This window comes from Abramis brama (genome assembly GCF_963993115.1).
Source record: "Abramis brama genome assembly, chromosome: 21".
Taxonomy (NCBI): Eukaryota; Metazoa; Chordata; class Actinopteri; order Cypriniformes; family Leuciscidae; genus Abramis; species Abramis brama.
In genome coordinates this window covers 26,671,911-26,697,210 of record NC_139983.1, presented here as the reverse complement: position 1 = coordinate 26,697,210, position 25,300 = coordinate 26,671,911, and positions in this window count along the sequence as shown.

Below are 25,300 nucleotides of genomic sequence, written 5' to 3'. Positions count from 1 at the left end.
GACTGTCTGTTAATGTTACTCTCTTTTCTTTTCTTTTCTTTTTTTTTTTAATGATGGAAGTTTAAATTGGGGCTGTCAAATTAACATGTTATTTTAGTTTAATGAATTATTTAAAAAATAATAATGTGGTGAACTGTGCGCCAGTGACAGAATTTAGTTCAATTAAATGGAATTGTCACATCTTGTTAAACTGCTATAAAAACAAGAAAAAAATTGCAAATAAATAAATGTTTTACCTAACAGATATTTTAATTGTACATATGACTGTCATAAATTTACTCATTGTATCATAATTAATTTGATTACACTTTTTTTTTTATCTTTTTGTAATCAATTTGTCAATTTAATCAATTGACAGACCTTATTTTAATAAAGAAGAGGGATATTAGAAAGCAGTCAGATGTATTGCATTGATTATATTAAAATGAGATTTTTGTCGACTCAGCAACATCATATTGGCAGTCAATTAAGATCTGTAATAACGTGATGGAGGACAATTTGAAATGATCTGCTCTAAAAGTCTGAAAGGCTCCTTTTAAAAGGGTCAATGTGGTGACCTTTACTAGGGGCTGTAGATATACACAAGATGCCTCGTTCAGCTCGAGCGTGACTTTCTGGGTTTTCAGATGAAACGTCAATGAAGGGCCGTCTGCCAGTTTCGCTCACCTCAAGCTTGTTTCTCATTTTCCCTCACAATAGAAATCAATGCAAAAGTCATTCACATATTCATTTCCAAAATGCAGTCCCGCTGTTTCAACCTATTTGAGAATTGGCTGACAAATGATTCCTTTTCACATTATTACTTTGAGTATGTAACAGCCAGTGGGATCCAGTTTTGGACACTTTCCCCTCAGTTAATAGTCCTACCTTATGATCATCAATCTTTGCCGACAGATAATATTGATTGGAGGCCAGATTAAATCAGAGTTATTCCACTGCTGTGGGTATTACAGAGTGCAGCTATTATATTGAAATGACTCTTGATTTAATATCACCAAAACGCTTTACAGAGATAGACAGCTCTCAGTCTTTTTTTTCTTTTTTTTTACCCAATAGGAACTCAAACCTAAAGATTGATGGAAATAGAAATGTATTTCATGAAACTGCACAATCATGCTAATTAGTGCTGCTTGCTAAGATTTTCTATTACTATTGCTCATACTTTGTGCATACTCATACTCAAATTTGAACAAGTTCCATGTATTACACCATGGCACATACAGACATGAATGATACTGTAGCTCAAATTGTGTGAATTGAGGAGAGGTGTGCTATTTTTTTTCCCCTCTCAGGTAGGCTATCAGATTGGGTTTTTTTTTTGGAAGACTAAAACAGACTCTTACCACATTTAATGAGAACAGGAGACCTATCTGGTTATTAAAAAACAGTACTCAGCTATAAGGGACGGTCCACACAGAACGCATTTTTACTGTTAAAAACGTGAGACGCAGGTCAGCTCAAGGTCTACAGACTAGAGTTGTCAAACAGTGCCGACCTTGGTACCAAGTCGGTACTGAAATTTAAAAAATGTGACGCTTTTAGCGGAATCGTATATTTTTTAGCGGAATGGCCACTGTACTCATTCGCTCATCGGATATGTCTGTGATTGGCTATAATGATCAGCGCTTCAAAAACATACTGTAAATATACATCAATGATGCTCTTCACAGAGCGCTTACACAGATACAGACGGGAGACGCCTGCTTGTGCTTTCAAACTCTCCCGCTCACGTTTTTCAAAACACTTTCAAAGAAAATGACACTTTTAAGCTTTTTTCTGGCTTGAAAAGTTTGAGTCAGTGTGTGCTTTTAAGTGAATCCATTGTAGCTAATCACAGACATATCCGAAGAGCGCGTGAACACAATGGCCAATCAGAGGTGTTTATGATTCTACTCAACAGCACTCAAAGCTTCACAATTTTAAAATTTCAGTACGACTTTTAACCGAAGTCAGGACTTTTTGACAACTCTACTAGACGGGTGAACTTCTAACTTGAGCACTGCATTTTTAGAATGTCATGTCATGTGCGAGACGCTGCAAGAGACGTGATCGCAACGGTCAAACACATCAGTTCAGCGTGCGTTCACATTGAAAAATAATGGAAAAGTAGCCAAAGTCCCTTTCAGGCAAGTCATTTTACTCTGTGGCCATGAAACACTATTTCAGTCATGCAAGTGCAGCTCCTTTCTCTGAATGGGGAAATATCAAATTCTCAAAAGCTGTTAACCAAGTTTACGATTAAATTTCATATTGGAAATCACCAATAAAATCTGACAAGAACTGTCTCATAAATGTGGTTTCCTACAAGCTTATTTTTCTATAGTGTTTCTATAGCAACCGGAGCTTCTAACGGCTGCTGCAGTGACGTGATGACTTTACCAATCTGTGATTGGCTCTTTTATTTAGAATGCGGGACTTATTCCGCCATATTGCGTGTTTCACCTTCTCCCATTAGTGTGATGCCTGCGCGAGCAGGGTGCATGGAGGTGTGAAAATCCTTACGTTGACAGGCAGGTAGAACATTGTATTGTTGCATTCAGACAGAATGTTTTATGGTCCTACAGCTTCCACAGACAATTTACATATAAATACTTTTAGATCACTTTACTTAGTGATTGTTTTCAGGATGTGAAGAGACTTTCAACCAGCATAACAAAAATGTTTCTGGAACAAATAACCTACCCTGCCTTTAATGCATGGTTATTTCTGTTCTTTTGTCATTGCAGCTGTGGTATGATATTATTCACCCCAAATGTTCCTTAATTATTACAAGGTGTTCACTTTGAACTTATTTACTGGATATAAAGTCAATTTATGACAGGAACTCGAACAGGGAGATGTAATTGACCCTGTTTAAACTATGCCCCTTCACAGTTAAAATTGCTGGAACTGCGTCTCCTCCTGCCAAAGATGTTTTTGGAAATGGCTCCTCTGTGACCTAACATGCAGCTGATGAAATCATGCCCACGAGGCAGCAAGAGTGAACCGCATCTGACTTTGTTCTTGGGAGACAGGTGCTGTTCAACTGCTCATGACATCACAACAAGTGTTTGCATGACTCATGTGGCTTCTTCCTGACAAGCATCCTTCCAGCGTTAAAGGGAACACAGGTCAGAGAGAGGTCTAGAAAGGCGGTTTTGCATTTGCACATTCACTAAACTTGGTTCACTTCCTTTTGGATATATCATCTGAAACCGTACTTCAGAAATTCCCCTAAAACTGACAACTGAGTGAAAAGGGCATAAGTTTACTGCCCAGCTGTGGCCCCTGAGAGGATATGAATTAAGGGCCACCTTTCATTAAGTGCCAACAAACCCTTAAAAACAGGTGCACATGTGTCCAAAAGTTCATTTGAGGTTATGACCACTTTCCTTTCTAAGAGAATGATGCCAGTGTACATAGATGATGTGATAAATGAGTCACATGTGAGTCTCTTTACCACAACACATGTGGCACTGCAGCTTATATTCACGTCACCTTCCTCTGATGAAGCTTTAGATTGCTCGCCCTTTTATGGCGGTTCTCATTCTATGCAACTCCAAGGTACCCCATTTTCAATATTCTAGGGCCCCCCAACACTTGACATGACAAAGAATCAGTGATTTAAAGGTGCAGTAAGCGATTTCTGAGAAACACTGTTGATATCTGAAATCAACCCAAACAAACACAGCCCTCTCTTCATCGCTCGGCCCCCAAAATGCACGAACATGCTATACAAAAGTGGTCTCTCTTTCATAGTTGAAGCGAAGCTAAATTATGCTTCTCGAAAAATAAAGTGACGATGACGTCTCTGCGTCCGTTTTCAGGCCTTCCCGGTTAGGTCTCTGCTGCACTTGAAAGCTTTTCCAATATTACCTCAGGTCCTAAAGCTCTTGCCCTGATCATAACCCTTCTTTTTACAGTGATATTCCTCTTTTGTAATGTCTCTCAGACTTCTCTCTTTCTATAGTCTTCAAATCTCACTCTTGCTCACTCTCTCTCCTCCTCATCATGATTGGACACGCCCCCTACTGCTGATTGGCTACACATGTGTTATGGTGCTTGGTCTGTCCACTTTCCACAGCGTTTCTCAGAAATCACTTTATGCACCTTTAAAATCAAGATTTGTGTTACTGTGGACATTCTTGGGCAAATGACAAGTAGAGTATCCACAAGAAAGAAGAAGAAAAACTAGTTTAAACATGTGTTCTTAAAATGTATTCATGTTGGTTTCGTATGGAATATATACTATTTTTAATTTAATGACTTAATTTTAGGTTGTAAAAAGTCACATACACTACCAGTAAAAAGTTTTTGATCGGTAGGATTTATGTTTTTATAATAAGTCTCTTCTGCTCACCAAGGCTGCATTTATTTGATAAAAAAAAAACAGTAATATTGTGAAATATTATTACAATTTAAAACAGCTAAATTCCTGTGATCAAAGCTGAATTTTCAGCATCACTACTCCAGTCTTCAGTGTCACATGATCCTTCAGAAATCATTCTAATAAAACCTTCATTATCATTCTAAACCTTCATTATTATTATCAATGTTGAAAACAGTTATTTACATTTTTATTTCAGGATTCTTTGATGAATAGAAAGTTGCATTTATCTGAAATAGAAAGCTTTTGTAACATTAAACACTACAGTTCAAAAGTTTGGGGTCAGTAAGAATTTTTATTTTATTTTTTGGGGGAAAGAAATAAAAGAAATCAATACTTTTATTCATCAATGATGAATTAAATTGATCAAAAGTTACAGAATTTTTTTTTATAATGTTACAAAAGATTCACAGGAATAAATTACATAGAAAAATACTAAAATAGAAAACAGTTATTTTAAATTGTCATAATATTTAAAAATATTAGTTTTAAAAAAAAAAATCAAATAAATGCAGCTTTGCTGAGCAGAAGAGACTTCTTTTAAAAACATTAAAAATAAAAACATTAAAAATCGTACTGATCTAAAACTTTTGACTGGTAATATGTACACATCTTATTCATTATGATATCAGGACAGTTTAGATTACTATTTAGATTTGATGCTTTAGATTTAACAACAATACTTTAAATGCACAGAAAAGTTTTCTTTTTTCTTTTTTGCCATTAAGATATTGCAAGAAAGAAAGAGTGATATGAAGAGGATGATGAGGTGATTTTGATGGCTCTGCAGAGGCTGATATCATCAGAGCTCTTTGCTGAGTGCTCAGCATTACATCATTGGGCCCTTCGGCAGCTCGGCTTACAGCATAAGGAGCGCTTCGCAGTAGCCAGCTTCTGTAACGCAGTCCGCTTTGAGGTAACATGAGAAAAAGCCCCAGTGTCCAAATATGAGTGGGTTCATACAAAGGTGAGCTCTGCATCCCCAGCATGGGAAGATTTGTAATGTAAGTCACTCATCACCAGCAGTGTAAGAAGCCCAAATCCATTATTCACACGAACAAATCATCAGACACTTCAAGGATCCCCACTGAAGGCACTCTAAAGCAACTCAGTGTAAGAGTATATGGAAAAGATTTCTTTAGCGCAGGGGACAAATAATGTATTAAAGTAACTTATTTAGTTTTAAGTAAAAGCTAGTCAGAGTCAAAGCTTTTCGCACTTCCTAAATAAAGCAGTAGGCTAAGAGACTCTGTGTCTAACATGGATTTTACCATGAATGAAAAATTACTTTTAGTAAGCCAAAAGTGAAAGCAATATGATTAAAAATAATTGATTTTTAAAAAATTCTTTCAGATGAATATAGTTATTTTTTGTCTAACTGTAACGGTTTATGATTGACAAGTATATCAAACATACAACCAAAAGTTATTTTTGTTTTTTACACATCAAAGGGTTTTGTTTTGAGAAACTTTATTTACTTGTCTAAACAGGTATTTAAAACAATAACATGTTTTGGAAAGCAAAGCAAAACATTTGCAACAACTTTTTTTGCAAGCACATCAAAGGGTTTTTGAGAAACTTTGTTTACAAACAGGTCTTTAAACATTGACATGTTTTGCAAAGCAAAACCCCTTGATATATTTACATACAAATTTCACAAACAACACGATTTTTTTTTTTTTTTTTGAATGAGAGACTGAACAAACGTATGTGCAATAGAGACAAAAAACTGTATATCTCAGTTAAGGGCTGTTCTTGGGCATGATGCAAAGAGACTGTTTTATTTATAATTATAAGTAATATAATTGGTTAGTTCATTAATGGTTTGTATTACCTGCCACATGAAGAATTCAACTGATGTGCAGTCCAAGGTGTGCATACAGTATATTGGCTGTTTTAAAGTGGCTTGCAATGGCTTTTCCACAACTGCTGTACTGTATAATTATGCTTTACGATATATAAAACAAACAACTTTAGAATCTTCAAGTGGTAGTGCAGCCATCACATGGTTCCTGTTTATGTTTGTGAGGCCAGTGTGTCTAGAGATGATTGGGTGACCATGGCTCATAAAGATAAATGGGGGGATGATGTAATTCCATGCGGCAGGAGTAGATGGGTGACATACTCAGCGATCTGCAGTTTGTTCTGGTTAGCCAGCACTGACATAATAATGATGACAAAAGCATTACCAGTACACATCGCTGGGACAGAGATGCTCAGAGACTCTTTATGGTGCAGTGATATTGAAAGATTAAGCATTTCTGTTGCTGGCTGTTCGCATATCTCCAGATATAACCAGAGGACTATGACGACGACACTGTTGAGTCACTCTGTTTGTCAATAATCAGTGCATCTGTCACAGTAATGCAAGGCTGCAAATCACCAGCAGCTACAGTATGAGTCCTTAAGATAAAGTGTTTACCGTTTGTCTGCTAGGACAAGGATTATTTTTCTCTTTTGCAGAAATAATCGTTAAAGTCGCACTGAAACAGAAGAATTGAGATGTACATCCTAGTGAAACGGATTATAAAAAAAAAAAAAAAAAAAGTAAGGCGGGGCTTGGTTCTATTTATCTGTTGTTGATTAGATGTTGAGATGTGGGTGTTGCACTCAAAAACGGAGGCAGATGAATGCAAGCTTTTGCGGATGAACATTGTTTTGGTTTTGGTTGTGCTCCGACTCTGCTTGACTGCGGATCAATATGGTTATCATACTGCTCATAAAATATGCACTAATAGATATAACCAGTTTAGATGGAAAGGATCTCAAGCCGACTGTAGCTGAAGATTTTACTGTAGCTACACCCTTTAATAGACTTGAAAATACATTCCTGCACGATTAATCGCAATTAACATGAAATTGCGCTTAAACCGATTTGGTTTATTGCGATTATGAAATCGCAAAGGCTGCCATTATTTGTTATGTGCAGCTTGTCAGTGACGGACGCTCTCTGATCAGTAGTAAACGCTGCTCCATCTGAAAGCACTGCGAGTTTGAGTCACTTATAACGTGAATTTGAAAAAGCAACACGCTCCAAACATCTTTCCAAACATGAAAAGCATTTATGAACCTCTTGTCCTACAAAAGACAACATTTTAAAAAATCAAAGCGTTTCAATCTTCTGTTTATTCAGCGACAGCATAGTATGATGCCCATAGGAATTTCCTGGAAGCGATATTTTTTTCCCCAGGATGGTAGGGGAAGACTCATGAATATTCATTAGGGAAGTCATCCCTAATTGGTCTGATGACCTACCCCTAACCCCACCCCTAAACCTACCCGTCACTGGGGGTCTTATGACCTCCATAACCCCGCCCCTAAACCTACCCGTCACTGGGGTTAAGACCAATCAGGGATGACTTCCCTAATGAATATTCATGAGTTTTCCCCTACCATCCTGGGAAAAAAAATATCGCTTCCTGGAATGAGGTGTGTTGTTATCTACTTCTGCGGCAGGGTCATATTTGGTGTGTCTGCACGAGAGCGCCCTCTGGTGTTCAGATGGAGCAGCATTTACTACCGATCACCCGCACTGCACTGACAAGCTGCACATAAAATAATCGCAGCCTTTGCCAAATCGTTTGCGGTTTCATTACGATTAATCGTGTAGCCCTAACTCCAGCATAGTGTTACAACAGCCCATAATGAAATAACCCTTCGCAATAGATAATGCTTTACTCTGTTAGAGAGCTGCATAATCCCTCAGTCCTCGCCATCTCCGAAAAACCAAGTCAGTGTTTATTCTCGTTTTATTACGAGCTCTGTCGCGTTCTCTTTTTGCCTGCTCACTCTCCTCTTTTCAACTCTCCGGAGGTTTGAGATTTAGCGTGTTCATGTCAACATTTCTCACTCGTCGTGACAACTAACCTATGCCACACCCACACCATACACCCGCCAAAGTAGCCGGAACAACTTTTCTCTATTTGTGGATGGCAAAACGCACAGGCGAGTGACACATGTATGGGATTTCATGCGAAAACCATCCTGTCAGGTCTATAAACACTTATAACAGGCTTACCATATTTCATCAAGGCTAGAATCAAAATTCATAATTAAGACTCCCTGCTTGTAACTATAAACTGTAAATATTTACAGTGTATATTTTATCTAAAGCAATTAAATGTGTAAATTTTTCAATTGTGGCTAAAGTGTTCAAATACTGTAGAATGTTTTTAGTCTCTTTTTTGTCTTTTCATAGAAAATTAAATCATTTATTTATTAATGTGTAATTTGTTTTAATGTTGTGAGGTGCTAGAGCAAATGCATGCACTGATTTAAAGAGCACCTTCCAGGAAGGAACATTATCCAGTAATAACCGTGAGCAGTTTGACGACCTCCTTGAAAGGCACAGTCCTGTTTTTTTGTGAGTCCTGCCCATTCTCTAAAGCATTCTTTGTGAAGAGCGATGCCAGGAGCAGCAGCTGGAAAAACACAACCGACCGAGGGCTTAAAGAGCAACACTGTTAACCAAAACTCTCTTGCAAGCTGGCATGCAAATGCAGCCCTTAAGCTGATTTCTTACATTGTCCCTTGCACCATATAGAAATCCACACTGATGCAGATGCACATCCGCATGGGATATGCTATAATGATCTCATGTGGGTTGACTGGCATGTCTTGTTGTTTGCCAAACAGAAGCAGCGCCTTGTCCTGCGCATGAAATCAGATCTCAGACATGAGGTCACGCTTTCAAGTGTCCCTTTCGTCTGCTGCATCATTGTGCGGAAAATGCCATTATACAATGAAAGAGGATTAAGAATGGGATGAAAAAGAGGAAAGGAATGGAAAACAGAGGAGCGAGTCCACTAAACAGTTGCACCATTTTTGCCGAAAGTATTTTAGTGCAAAACCCTGCGTCTTGTTCAATAACCACCCACAATCTAATTTAACTAAGTGGTAAATGATCTGAAATAGCACTGAGTTGTATTTAAATGAAGTCATTGTCATTTCTATGTAAATTAGGCTCATTATAGATGTGTTCTCAAAATATAGAAAGCAGGTGGTAAATAGATGTTTGTGTGCATTTTCTATTGATCATGACTGAAGTAATGCATTTAGTGATGATGAAATGATGTAGAATAGTACAAAGTACAAGTACAAGTAGTTATGTTTCTGGTTAAAAACCAAACAGGAATTCTGGCTGAACACAATTTGCACAAAGCAATTAGTGCCAATAAGTCTCGCAATTCGGATCTGAGAACTGAGTTGTGGAGGAGTAGCAGACCGCCACAGTCTGATATATTAGAATTTTAAAAACATTGAATGTGTACTAGAAAACACTGGGTATCTGGATGTATGCCCGGTTATAACACTTGTACAAACATACAATTTCTAGAAAGTAAGCAGATCGTATGTGAGATTCTAATGAATTTTCCATCAATCACCAAAATGTAAATTACGAATTGCCATGAGAGTGTGTTGGTGGCTTTGCACCTTTGCATTTAGTTTGCATAGTTCCTTTAGTGAGTTCAGCACTAAAATATGGAAGCTGGATTCCACCATGCATCAAATGAAAAAAGGTAATTCTGACTTTCTATCTCCATATATGTGGTCATTTTTCACAAGTGCAACTTAAAGGGGTCATATTTTTTTAAATTATGTTCTTTGAGGTCCACTTATAATGTTAGCAAGACATCCTAATTTTCAAGTATATTTCTATCCTGTTTTTGCAGCCTGGTCTCATTGTTAATGAGCAAGTAGTAATGCGTAGCTAACATTTGCAGGTACAAAATATACATTTTTGTATGTTTTTGCTGAAACATACAATGTATTGACAACATTTATACATAAACATAACGTATTTACAGATAAAACATGTTAAATATTCACAAATCTTTTATATCATATTTGTATAATTGCCCTATCCATACATTTTAGATACCTTAACCCTACCCCCAAACTCATTTTATAGTGGATATAACAATAATATATAAAACATAATGGACAGAAATTTAAATTTTAGTAACAATATAGCATAAAAAAGATATTTAAAGCAAGTAATCCCACTCTTACCTCTAAACCTACCCATAACCATTTCTTAAAAAATATGTATCTTCTCATTCAAATGCACATCACCCAAAACACGGCATGTCGCAATCTGTGACGAAGCAGGCAAGAGCCAATGAGAGTTTGATGTCACTAGCGGCGGCAGTCGCTACTGAGAATGGAGATGAAGATCTCTGAATAAAGTCTTTAATTTTGGTCTGTTCTTCACAATCATATGGATTCTAAAGATTTGGAATACAGCACACAAATAAAATTGATTGCTTTTGTACTTTTGATCTGCAAACTTCAGATCGTCTCTTGTGTTCCACGGTGAACAAAATAAATATTTCATGATACGTAATGGTTAAGCAATTATAGAAATGCTATTCGTTTTAAGGTTTTAAAGTGTAGTCTTGTCTAACATTTTGTAATTTGTCAGAACAAGTTTGCAGAAAAGTCTCACAGAACAGAGCGAAATGTTATCATTTCATATTAGGTTAATGAGTATGAAATGCGACTGAGAACAATGTCACTGATATGAAAATGTAATACATTAGAAACAAGATATTAATGCCACAATTTTGATATTGATAAATAAGGATTCGTTATGATAGCCATGCCACATTCAAGACTTGGAAGTAAACAATTGGTTGTGTAACAGATTTGAATATTACAATTATTTTCAACATCCACACTACACGCGTAGAATTGTTTTGAAAACTTTCGATGTTCACCATTCATGCTTGAGCCAGAGTCTGATCCCGAAATAGAAGACAAACCTACACCAGGGAAGTACTTGGAGTTTCCACAGTTATAGTTGACAGAATAGCTTATTGTGTTTCATGTAAACGAATTGAGAATGAATGCACTGTTGTTTGTCGCATTGTCGTTATTATATTCATTGTTCATCATTTTCAGTAAAGTGAGTACATATCAAACGATATGTAACAGACAAAGCAATAGTGACACATGGTAAAAACATCAGCCGCTTTTCCACCGTCGGGTCAAACCGTGTACTACTCACACTTGTGTGTGTTGCAACATTATTGTCTGATCCAATATAGTTTGCACTGCATCATCTTTTATTTTCAGTCTCTCTGAAAAGTCTGCATCTAGCTGTCTTGTTTAAGAAGAATCCACAGTAAAATGAAGCGAACAGTGTCTTTCTGATGCAAACTGGAACTTTGGAAGGCAAGGAAGGAAGGCAATGGGAAGACTGTGTTTTTCCACAACTTGGCACTGCAAAATGTCTTGGAATCCTCAGAGGCATCTCTATCGTTTTGTTGCTTAAGTAATCCTTTGTTTGTGTCTGTCTCGTATTTACGACCACATGACATGCATGAATTGGTGGGCGGGGCTAAAGAGGCAATGATGTAGAAGTAGCCGTTGACCTTTGTTCAATAGGCGCTCTATCGTCACACTATTACGTCATAGTGAGACAGTTTCCGAAACAAGTCGTTTTGCGAGGTTGGTATATAAAAAAAAGCTTTTATGGACCAACGAGGAAATTTTAAGTACTGAAACTGGATATTTACATTGACCATATGTCAAAAGATGATTAAAAAAAAGCTTAATTTTCAAATATACAATCAAGGAAAATTTGATTGCTCAATTCATGACCCATGTGATGATGTTCTCCCAATGCAACTTAAAGGGATAGATCACTTAAAAATTAAAATGTTGTCATTATCCTCACCCTCAAGTTGTTCCAAACCTGTATGAGTTCCTTTAATACAATGGAACTGTCTGGTTACCAAAATTATTTATATCTTCTAAAAATGCCTTCTTTTGTGTTCAACAGAAGAAATAAACTGAGCAGGTTTGAAACAACATGAGGGTGAGTAAATGATGACAAAATTTTCTTTTTTGGGTGAACTATCCCTTTAGTTTCTCGCAATTGCAATTTTTTTTTCCTCATAAAATGAATTTATATCTCACACTCAGAGTTTTATTACTTATTTTAAAAGTTACAAACCTAACAAATCTCACATTTCCAGTATTATTAAAACATTTTTTTACTGCAAAGTAAAGATGTGTTTCCATAGAACAACGCAAACAGTGCGTGCAAATCCCTCAACAGTAAACTTCATTAAACAAAAATAACCTCACTGATTATCTTTCAAGGTGTCTTAAAAGATGAGTGTTTTCCAGTCCATGTCTTTAATCGATAAAACCTCCAACAGACGTGTGAACTTTGGGATCCAATTGGAATAAGGTTTTTTCCTAGCTTGGTGACTGATTAAACCCTGTTAATTAATTTCTCCACATATTTGTTGTGATGAATGATGCACTTGCCCGTGCCTGACTTTGTTTTGAGAACACGAGACGCGTGAATGTCAGAGCGAAGGGCACAGCCTCAAGGTGAGTCTGTGGAAGTGCGGCAGTCTGGCAGACCACACAGTCTACGAGCGCCGAGCTCCTGTCTGATGACATCATCGCCTGGTCTAGGTAGCCCAGCCGAGGATGCGGTCGATTCAATAGGCTGTCGTCTGTTGCTGTGGGAAGGACTCTGCCAATCCCATTTTTCCCTCAACAGCCCTCCCTTAATATATACATCACTGATTCCATGAGTGATCTTTTTCTCAGTATCCATTGCGCTCTCCAAAGACAACATTATGCCATCACTCAGAAAGCTGTGCTCCCGAGAGGCTCTGAGCGTCTGGGTGTGCGTGTTGTTTATGTTTTTCTAAACTCACGAGCAGGACACAGAGTTACCCTTGAGTTGATATTGTATGTTATTTAATCAGATTATCGAAGCCATCATCTCAAACTTTAATGTACACTACCATTCAAAAAGTTTGCGGTCTTAAAATATTTTTTTTTGGAAAGAATTCTCTTATGTTCTCCAATGCTGCATTTTAATTAAATATTGTGAAATATAAATACAATTGTTTTAATATATTTTAATGTAATTTATTCCTTGGCAAAGCTGAATTTTCAGCATCATTTATCCAGTCTTCAGTCACATGATCCTTCAGAAATCATTCTAACATGATGATTTGGTCAAGAAACATTTCTTTTTATTATCAATGTTGAAAACTGTTAATATTTTTGTGTAAACCGTATTACACATTTTACACATACAGATTCTTAAATGAATAGTTTAAAAGAACAGCATTTATTTGAAATATATATATATATATATATTTTGTAACACACATTTCTTTACAGTCACTTTTGATAAATGTTATGCATCCTTGTTGAATGAAATTATTCATTTCTTTAAAAAAATCATACTGGCTGCAAAATATGGAGCAGTAGTGTACTGTAGTATGTATTATTTATTTTCACTCAAACTTTGAATTTAAAATTGTATCTGTATTTACTCACCATGTTGCTTTCTGTGGAACATAAAATTATCATTAAAGAAGAATATTTCGATGCCACTTCTGGAACTTTTTTAAAAATAAAAAAAACTAGCCTAACCTTGTTTGTTGGTCATATGTCAAGTCAAGTCATCTTCATTTATATAGCGCTTTTAACAATGCAAATTGTTCCAAAGTAGCTTTACATTGATAATAGGAAATATGTGGTCTTCCAGCCTGGTTATACTGAACTTTTGATTGGTTTTAGAGGGATTTTCAGCACTTCAGTTTATTTTACACAAGAAACAAACCATATCTCTTTGGAATGGTTTGATTGGGTGATTAAATAATGAGAATTTTCATATTGTTTTTGGGTAAACAATACCTTTAAAGTAGATCCAAATGCTTGAAGGTCCCAGAGAAGACACATTTCTTATAGTGTCCGCCGTTGTCTGAACACATGTTGAGGAAAACAACCAATAGGTGTAAAACTGCTGACTCTGTTGGCTTGCTGTGCGTCCGCCTCTTACCGCACATGCACAATGCATGAGGAGCTCATACAATAAATCCAGGACCATTTGCCTCGATCGACATCTGGAACAGGAGCTGGAGATCCGTACCTGTCTTTTAGATGTCTTTCTCTCAATAGAGCATTCCCTAGGTACGTTCACAAAACCGGTGAATGGACAAGGGGCTCTTGCTCAGAAGAATAGCAAAAAGATGAGGGGTTTAAAAAGTCAGAGGTGTGTGGTTTTCTCCTGTTAAATATACACAGGATGTGTCTAAGTTCTGTCAGTAAATGACAGCTGAAAGGTAGCGCGCTGAAACAAAGGCCTTGACCCGACAGTGCGGTCTGTGGATCAATGCTCGGACAGATTATAAACATTGCGTTTCAGATACATAGAGGGCAACTGCAAAACACAGGGAGGAATGGTTGTAGAGTTGGGCACCATGACATGCTAACTGACCCATCCAGCGAACATCTTTCATAACATCTTCAACCTCTCACTCAGATGTCCCGCGTGCTGTCTCGGAGCCACTATCATAGGTAGACCCCGTTTCCAAGCATATGTCTGCTTGACAAATGAAGCGAGATAACTGTCAATTAAGATGAAATTCCATCTGCAGAGCTGAACAAGCAGGACACATTCAGAAACGCTCCCATCATCAGACTGACCCCAGATCAGTTTCTGTTCAGTAATGAGATGATTTGCAAACTGTTCCAGCAATGCATCAACCAGCCTGTATTTTAGAATAATGCCTCAGAACACTCTGAAATGATTAATTATAATTAATTAGAGTAGCGTTATGTGCCGTCTAATTTATCATATTTGCTTTATTCATCTCTCATCATCAAAATGTAGCCAGCAGCAGCACTTTGTAGCAAACTGCAGAATCAGCATCCCTCTGTTTGTGCATCCTAACTCATTTCAGTGACAGTAACAGTCAGTTAATGTATTGGAACTCACTGGCTCTGTTAAGCGATGAATGCTTCCGAGCTTAAATTATTTTGCATTTTAATTTTGTATTTTTAGTCATAAAACAGAAGTGACTGCATTCGAGTCTGTCTTCAACATGATGGCACAAATTAAAAGTTAATAGAGAAATTTCATAAAATACAAAATGAATTGCTAATGAATTGCAGTTCAGCTCTACTGTGGAAATGTTACCTAGTATGCCTACAAATATGTTTGTGCTTACATGCACAAGAGTATTGTTATATTAATCAGATCTTTGGTCATATTATCACATATTTTAACTGTTTGTAATAACATGATTAAGCCTTTAAATCCAAATAAGACAGCTAGCTTATGTCTGCTTTGTACTCTAGTGTATATGCTTTCTAAAAATATGAATGATAATTTAATTAACTTGTCACATAATGATTGCTGAATACTGTGTGTGTGTGTATGTGTGTGTGTAGTTTATAATTTAGCATCCATCCATCCATCCATCCATCCATCCATCCATCCATCCATCCATCCATCCATCCATCCATCCATCCATCCATCCATCCATCCATCCATCCATCCATCCATCCATCCATCCATCCATCCATCCATCCATCCATCCGCATTTATTTGATAAAAAATACAGTACAACAGTAATACTGTGAAATATTGCATTTTAAAAACATTGTGCTGCTTAATAATTTTGTCAACACTGATACATAATTTAAAAGTTAAATAGAAAGTTAAAAAGAACAGCCTTTATTTGATTTTTGTTTTTTTGGTAACAATGCAAAAGTCTTTACTTTCAGTTTTGATCAGTTTAATGCATTCTTGCTGAATAAAAATTCCTAAAAATAAAAATCTTCCTGGCCACTGTTTCCTGGCCACCAATTTTGCTTATGTATATGTATTTATATTAGTTTTTTACATTTATTTATACCAGTACCAGTATGTCATACCAAATGTGTGTAACCTTAGAATTGCATTGACTTTATTTTGATGAGAGCTTGACTGGCAGTAGTTCCTCAGGTGGTCTAACCAATAAATGTTAATGTTTCTGAACACTGCATATTCATCTGTACTCAAAAATTGCATACGATTAACAGCTGGTTCAGGGAAGAAAATATTACGGCCTGTAATTAAATTTGAAATGAAGTGATATTTCATCTAGTGTCATTAATAAAAAGGGGCTTTCTCAGATAAGAAATTTATTCCTGGCAACATAGGAAGAAAATTGAGATCTGCAGAATGTTGAAGAGGTGGGAAGAGCTTCTGGAGCCGATCCCTTGGATTGGACTTCATTTACGATTTTAATAAAACGTAAGGCTTTGAAGGTCTCAATTTTGGACTAAATATAATCAACGCTGCCTTAGAACAAGCTTACGAAATTATAAGACTTCGTGTTCTTCCCTGTAAGCCTTTTGCTGCATTGCTACATTCAAGATGAAAATGATTAAATCCTTCTCACTGTTTTAATGTTCAGCCCTGTGGATGTGCGCTGATTGCCTATCTGAACCTTGTGCACTTTAGAGCCGTTCTGAAAAGTGTGTGATCCCCAGATTGAGGGCAGCAGCCAGTTTGTCCGGTGACGGTTAAGAACACCGTAATGAAAATGTGCTCTAGACCCAGAATCATGGCCCTGAAAGCTGATGTGGACTTTGATGGAGATCCTTCCTCTGGGCCTAATGAAAAGCAGAGATGGCTCTGTCTCATACAGGATTACAATTAGTCCTCCAAACTGCTAGCAAATCTCTACCTGCTGCAAGAAAAAAATAGGATAAATAAATACTTTTCCACCACGACATGGATAAAATGCCACCACAGTCACCTGACCTTAACTTTGATCAGTTATTTTCAGGGTAACCAGATTTCCCTGATTTTATTAAAAGGTCATTTTGCACCTAGAGGCCTCCAGCTTTACGGAGGGATCAATGATTTAATCATGTTAGCGGTGAGCCTATTGGCTTGGAAGTCTTTTGTGATATTCTTTTACTGTTTTAATGAGTTTTGCTTGAGATTAAACCTCATGGGAATGGGAAGGATTATCCAAATGTTCTTATAGAAAAAAAATCTAGCTTTAGGAACCGTTTTTAATTTCTTATTCTTAGTGCTTCTGAAACGTCCAACGTCAGGCTCATTGGAAAAAAGACGTGTCTGTTGCGACGTCTCTGCAAAATATTTTTTGCTGCTTCTTGCACGTTTCTTGGCACTGTCAAAGTGAAATGTCCAATGAGTGGTGCTAAAAGCGTGTTCAGTTTTATCCGAAACAAATGAACGTGAATCTGGAAAACATTTTTTTTTACATTTGTTGTAACACTAAACCCTACCATACTTAACCGATAGTCTTTACAAAAGCAAGTGTGACAGGAAAATGCATTTGATGAAGCAACCCTGGCTTATACAAGTCTTCAAGGTCTTTTATCGAGTGTTGCAACTTGTGTTTCATGGGACTCGTACTCAAGCGCTCTGCATTGAGAATGCAGTACTGTACCACGTGAGTTACTGAGCAAGTTTACCTTCTCAGAAAAGCTATAGGGCCCATGTGATGGAAATGTCAAAATGTATTAGTTTACAACTCTATGCTACTGTATAAGAGTTTTGAGGTCATAACAGTATTGTGAAAGGAACTGTGTGAAAATATTCTTGATTAATCAATAATCTGCCCGGTAACACTTTATTTTGATGGTCCCTTTTGATCATTCTATTGATTGTAAGTAACTTTGCAACTACATGCATGTGCATGACGTCATTGTCGCCAGAGATTTGTTTTTTTTTTTTGTTTACTCAGAGACCGTTTTCAAGAAACCCATTTTCTAAAGTTTGCGTTTTCGGGGACGCATAAAAAGTTGAACGTTTTTAGTTGAAAATGGTGTTGTTTAAACAGCCCCTTATTCTAACCCTAACCCTACCAGTCTACTAATACTCTACAAACACTCTAATGAGAGCTAGTTGACATGTAGGTGCAATGTTACTTATAGTCACCAGAATGTGTTAAAAGGATCATCAAAATAAAAGTGAAACCATCTGCCCCTGTAATAATTAGTGTGAAAAGGAATAAAAGTTGTTGGTGTTTTTCTGCAACCAGTGTTCATTTCAGGGGGAAACTGCAGTGCATTGTATCTATGTTTTGCAAAATGTACTCTAGGTAGAGGCAGGTTTTTCTAATTGGAAACTTCCTTACTAAAAACTCCATGCCTGGCACCAAGATGACAACAAAAACAACAAGGGTAGTTATTACTCTGTGGTTTTGAAGAGCCAATCAAATGACAGGGCTGTAACAACAAACTAGCTCAATCCAGTCATTTGAGCTATGCTAGCGAATTAACAACAGTAGTGTTTGTGCTGTTGAGGCGCAGTAAACATGGTGATAATTACGGTCCTGCAGGTAATTGCATGTCTGATGAACAGCATGTTGTACTAGTTAGGCCGAGGTTTGTTAGTGTAATTAATCACTCGTTGTTTTACCCGTGAACTGATTTCTGTGGGGAATCCCAAAGAGCTCCAGCTGAGGTGTTTTGGATGGAGAAAGATGTTTTGAAGGGATAAAAACACGGTTATCTCACAAATCTGTATTCAAGTCTCTCTTCTCAAGTCAAAATGTAGAAACAGTGACTGATGGCTTGAGTGATGCACCTGTACCTCCAAAAGCAACACAGATGCCCTTGCAGATTCACAAAGAGGTTGTAGACTGGAATTCAGCCATCCATCCTTCCAGAAGCTTCTACTCTCAGCCATCCTCCATTTTTCTTCATAACAAGGCCTCTGTTGGCTAAGGGGCGACTGGGACCTGGCAACGGACATGCTGTACGTGGCTGCTTCATCACCTGAGAAGGGTCTTGTGAGCGGACACTCTGAGGAACCAGTAAATAAACACATTAAAGTGTAGTGGGGACACAGCTGCAGCCATAAAGCGAGAAGCTTCTCTCGCATGATCCCTCACTATAATGGCCTTCTGAAGGACCTGTGAGGTTAATTATGGATTTGAGACTTGCGCCAAAATACTTTGGCAGAGTTTCTCCCCCTCCACTACACTAACCATACAGCCTTCTCAATTATGTGCCATTGGATGGAAAGACGCATTTACTCACACATGAATTCTATGAATACCAATGGCTGTGTTTTGCAAAACGTAATTAGAGCTGACAGTGGCTCCATAATCTGGTACGCACTGCTGTAAACACATATTTGCTTTTAAATCGAGTTGATCTCACCTGAGCAGTTTGGAGTTTTGATGTTACTTCGATATAATAAAAGTGTCCACTTCTGAGGAGTAATTTCTAACCAATATAAGTGCTTTGCTTGAGAGGAAGTGATTTTGGAGATTTTATTTGGATATTGAGACTCCCTCTGCTGCTTTTCTCTACGTAATGTTGTCTTATTTTTTCATGCTTGGCACGTTTCCTCTATATATTTTCTTGTGGTGGCCTTTGGCTCTAGGAGGAAAGCTTTTATGAGCTCACCTGCTGTCTGTGAGTGTGGCTACCATCTGATTCAGGCCTGACTGACTGGACACAATGTAAATAAATGCTAAATGCACTCTACAAGTGCAATCGTGAAAGTTAGCCTAGTGGCACTATTGCAAGTTGAGTCATAAGGTCTCTGACTTTGTATTCTAGAAATAGACTGTTCAGAATAGTATACTACTTTTTCTTTACTATGACCTACTACATTTTCCAAAATATCTCAACTTTACCGTTCTTTTTTTCCCAGCTGGAAAAGCTGGATTTTTAGTTTGATGAACTGGAATTAATGTGGTGCAATGTTAACATCTTGATTGATTGGTTGATTGGTTAAATTGGTTGGTCGGTTGATTTGTTTGTATTGTCTAGAGTATATATTTTCACAAAAACTGGAATGAAACTGCAGAATAAATGGATGTCAATCGCTGGAATAAACATGAACGTAATGAGATCTTTTGCCATACTAATATTTTGAAAGTTTATTGTTGTTATATGCTGTGTACCTATTTGCATACTATTGTACATACTATTAAAAATAGTTTGTGGCATTAAGTGTACATAGTATGCAGTGTATTAGAATTTCATTGTGAACATGGACATAAATTTGAAATTTGCAAATGATTTACATCCGTTTTTGATTTCATATAGCTATTCAAACTTTTACATCAAAATCAAGTTCAAATTATTTTTAGCCAAAATAGCTGCAAAAGTAAGTATGAATAAACATATCATGTTTACTTGTTTCACAGGACCTCATAACAAACCTTATGCTTTTCTGCTAGCCGTCCTTTATCCATAATTAAGAATCGTCCGCCAAAGCTGGTGGCGACTCCTTTACACAAATATATATATTTGTCGTTCAACATGAAATATTTTCTCTAAGCTGATGTGCTATTAATTTATTCCCTATGACTCGCCCTTTGGCTGCCATAATGACACATGCCATTAATTGTAAGTGAATGGAAAGGAGAAGACAGGGAAGGCAAGCTGTGCCAATCTAATTACACTGCTTTCTTTTTTTTGCTCCACTTGGTTTCAAAATAAACTATTGATATCAGTTATTAGATTAAGCGAACTGCTTGGTGACTTCGCACAGCTGTAGGGAGTGTACATATGGATATCCTATTGATCTGATTTACATAAGTTTTCTATTAGTTCACAGAGGGCACACAGCATATTGAACAACAGACCTTAGAGTAATGCAGATATGTATGGAATACTTGCTATTGACCTACCACTGTGTGGGGAAAAAAAGATTAAGATTTCATTAAAATGTTGTGGTCATATTTTATCCCCTGATATTGACTATATTTGATTGGATGTATTGAAAAAAACTAGTCTTATTTGTCATTGCGCTTTAAAAGTATAGTTCACCCATTTTTCTGTGTGCAATTTTGCAATGACAGGGTGAGTAAATTTCATTATTTACTCGGCTATTTTTATTTAGATATTTTTATTATATTTTATTACAGTTTTTCAATGGCACGAGGATGAGTAAATGATGTCTTTTACTATTATTCTTTTTTATTACCATTTTGCAATGACATGAGGGTGAGTAAATGTCATTTACTCCATAAAATTGGCAGAATTTGGGTGCACTATTCCTTTATCACTAGCCACAGTGAGAGTTGTTAAAATATAATGTTAACATTTGTGAAGCGTTATGTCAGTCATGAATAAACAAGTCATAATGTACAAATGATCAATTCATGTGTTGTTGTGTTGCAGCTGCCACACACACATATGCATAAACTCAGTCCGACACAAACTCATCCACCCGAACATGCTTGCCTGAGGGACCTTGGAGAAGAGATAGGTCTGAACTTGTCCTCCATTGGGGAGCAAATCAAATCCTGGTGCATTTTCATCAACTGTCATCGTCAGAAAGATATTTCTGCAGGGCCAGGCAGGAAATTAGGCTATTAAATTACAGCTTCTCGCAGGCCCTGTGTCATTCTCTCTTGCTTTCCTACAGCTGTTCCATCAGACTGACTCACTGGAACCATATATCTTTCCCCAACTTAAACACCCTCTCAACCAAACTGTGTACACTTCATTCTGCAAGCGCTGACGATGTTTCTCTTTTTCTTTCTCTTTACCTTTCTGTCTCCAACTCTCTCTTGCTGTCTATTTGTCTCTTTCTCTCCGTTACATACTCTGTTTGTAGTGAGCTCCCTGTGTAAGGAGTACTTTAAGGCATCGTAGGTGCACTCCAGATGTGGTGGCTACCATAAAATGCCTTGCAATCTACCCAGGATGGCAAACAAATCAAGAGAAACGTTGATGATATATCTCTGAAGAAGAGAGAGAGAGAGAAATTATGACTGGTGTTGTTTATTGTAAGTGTTTGCCTTTTTAGACCTGTTGCCTTCCACCTGCTCTGTCTCCTCCTCTAATGGGCCTACCCTTTTCGCCACCTTCTCTGGGCCAGCATCCTCTAACCTGGCCTTTTTAGGGGGCTTTCCTCTCAGGGCGAATGAGAGGATGCTTAATTGCTTTTTACCTGACATCTTTGAAAGACATGCAATGATTAATGCATCCATGGCCAGGATATAATTATAAAATATGACATGATTTTAAAAGTGACCTATAACATCGACTATGCAATAAACTTTAATTTATTTAGTGCTAATAAAATTATTAAGCCTATTTGGAGAGAGAGATGTTTATAATGTGACAATATGTCAGTCATCGTGTGTGATAACGAAAATATGACTAGTGAACAGGCTGTAAAACTTTTGGCTAAGTTACAGACACTCATGAGAAACTGATGCTAATTATCTGGGAAACATTCTCTAACAGCAGTCAAGTTGTCACTGTTTGTGTCAAACAAGTTGTGAATTTGTTGTAACATTAAAACAGGAGATCATGACTTACTCTGTGCTCAAAGTGATGCTCGGAGCTCCAGTGGTTTTCTCTGTGGGTGAACGAAACGTTCGGGAGAAGTTGTACCAGAATCATGTGAACAATTCCAGGGTATGCTTTTTTTCATTGGTTGGTGCGTTAAATCTTACCCAGATACAATAGTGCTATTTTCTGATTGGCTATTGTGTATCCCCTTTCTTCTTTTTTTTGATTGGCTGATAAGTGGCAGACTAAGAATTCCAGGGGAGACCCGCTTGATTCCTGCCGGTTCCATAGTGAGAGCGGTGTGGCCAGATAAATTTTGGGCGTTATATATTATAAATAGTTTTTCCGCGTGAGAAATACAATGTGTGGCGGGAGTGCGTAACAAAAGACCGAAATGAGTGACTGTCACGCTCAATGCGTGACACTTGAGAGCCCTGACAACATATTAACAGAAACAGTTCAATCCAATGTAGCATCTGTACTCCGTATTCAGATGTAGTCTACTTTCTATTTTTGTGTTCATTAGAGTAGGAATGTAAGTCAAGCTATCTCTTGCTTTTCATGTGTGAAAGTGCTTTGTACGAAAGTGCTTTGTATGATTATGTAGAGTATTCCCAATTGATCATTAATGAGGTTTCTTAGTTAGCATGATTTCTTAGAAACTAGCTCTCTATGTAGCCAGCAGACAGCAAGGCAGCTCACTTGGTTTTGAGTGAATGAGTACTTTGATTTCTTTCTCTCCTTCTATTCCTCTTTTTTTCTGAAACTTGTGCTGATGTCTGAGGTTCAGAGGCAGAATCAATTTCTTCTGGGTCAGATGGGGTCAGTGGCTAGTCTAGAAATAGAGCGAGTGAATTAATGATTATCATATGGCACATATGACAAGGCTCGCAATTGTAGACTGTCATCGAGCCACTTGCTGGGACTCTATAGTTTCTGAAGCTGAAGATGTGGAGAGAAACAAATAGCGTGAACAATATTCGCAAGCTTCATTTCATTCAAATCCTCAGACGTTTAAGGTCTCCACACATAATGCGCGGCTTTAAAAACTGGAGCTTTGTTTTTTTGTAAACATTATGGTTTACAAAAAAAGCAGCCCACTGGAATAAAATACAGCTCAGCAGTCATTCACATCATATAGCCAGCATTTACTTACCGTTGACACTGTCAGGTTGTGAGGTATTGGCTGTGCTGTTTTTACCGCAGTACATGGCAGGCTGTCACTCAGAGTAAGGCGTGCATGAGGGCTGCCGACTGCCTGCTTCGGGCCCACTGGAGTATGGAGATAAGGAGAAATAACAGTTTTCAGCTGTCTGCGAGACTGACATTACCATTAGAATTCAACCATATTTATTATAAGTTATTGTGGACTTGTCAGAATCATTTGAAAATCACCCAAACAGTACCTTATGATACAGTCACACTCCAAGACTGCTTGCTTATTTACAAGTAAGACTGTCATTTACATACTGACTGGATACCTGGATTTGTAGGTTCCAGGTTCAAGTCCATACAAAATACCCATGTATAAAATAAAACAAGAAATAAAACAAAAAATGAAGATAATATTATTATTAATATCAATTACATGAACAAGCTATTAATAATATTTTATTTTATTTTTTATTTTATTATATTATATTATTATAGCAGTGTTAATTGTTGTTAATGATTTTGTACTGGTACTGTAGAAAATCTCCATAGCACTCTTTAAATATGATCTGTCAAATAATAATAATAATAATAATCTCAGATTCTCTGCTTTCCCTTAACAAGAGTTATCTGTTTTCAGGCCACAAGATCTATAATGGACTTGCCCTCTTATTTTTAAGATTTGAATGACATCCCAGGAAATTTTTTCAATTGTCATGATCTCATTTTGAGCTTCTTTCATTCTTGGTCACAGAGACATAGGCGGAGGGGCAGCAAACCGGACTAATGAAAAAAAGTGTGCACATTGCACTGTATTTTTACTCCGACTGATAAAATAGCTTTCCCATTCTCTTCTTCCAGCAAAATTCTCTTCTTATTCATCTTCTGTCATTCCCACAGCTGGGCCTGAACATCTCACCGTGCACCGGGCAGAATGAAAGGGACACGGGATCTCATTATCCCAGACTCTGTGCTAGCTTTACTGCAATTGATCATTATCCAAAGGGGCCATTTGGACAAAATTGATTGTGTTCTGAGAGAAGATGCAAGGTACAAAAAAAAGGAAGGAAGAAAAAAAAAAGTGTGACTGGCTGCAAACTTTGCTGATATCTTAGTCAGAACTGAACTATTAAAATACTTTACAAAGGTACATTTTCTTGCTTTTTGTCACAATAACACCACTGATAGTTGCACATCAGATAATTGGAAATTAATGTATTTTTACTCTAGGTGCTCTATTAACAGCTTTTATGTTAAAATAATTTAGCTTTTTTTTTTATTAACTAAAAATATATTAAGGAAATCTACAGCTTTCAGATATTATTCTCAATTATGTGCATTTGAATTTAAAGTACACTTTCCAAATTCTTTGTTCAGAATGAACAAAATGTAAATAATTCAATATATCATCAGTCCATTCCTGGGAGTGGAATATGTTAGTTGTCACAACGAGAGAGAAAGGTTGATGTGGAACACGCTCAAATCTCAAATCTCAGGGGAATCACCCGTTTAAAAAAAAATGCTGAACAGAGGAGAGTCTGCTGGCAAAAAGAGAATGTAACAGAGTTTGTAATAAAACAAGAATCAACATATAGGCTTGGCTTTTCGGAGATGGTGAGAACTGAGGGATTTGAATTGTAAAAGCAATGCAGAGATGGCGTTTTTATATGGGTCTATTAATGGGTGTAGTTACAGTAACATCTTCAGCTGATCTGGTCTGGTTATATCTCT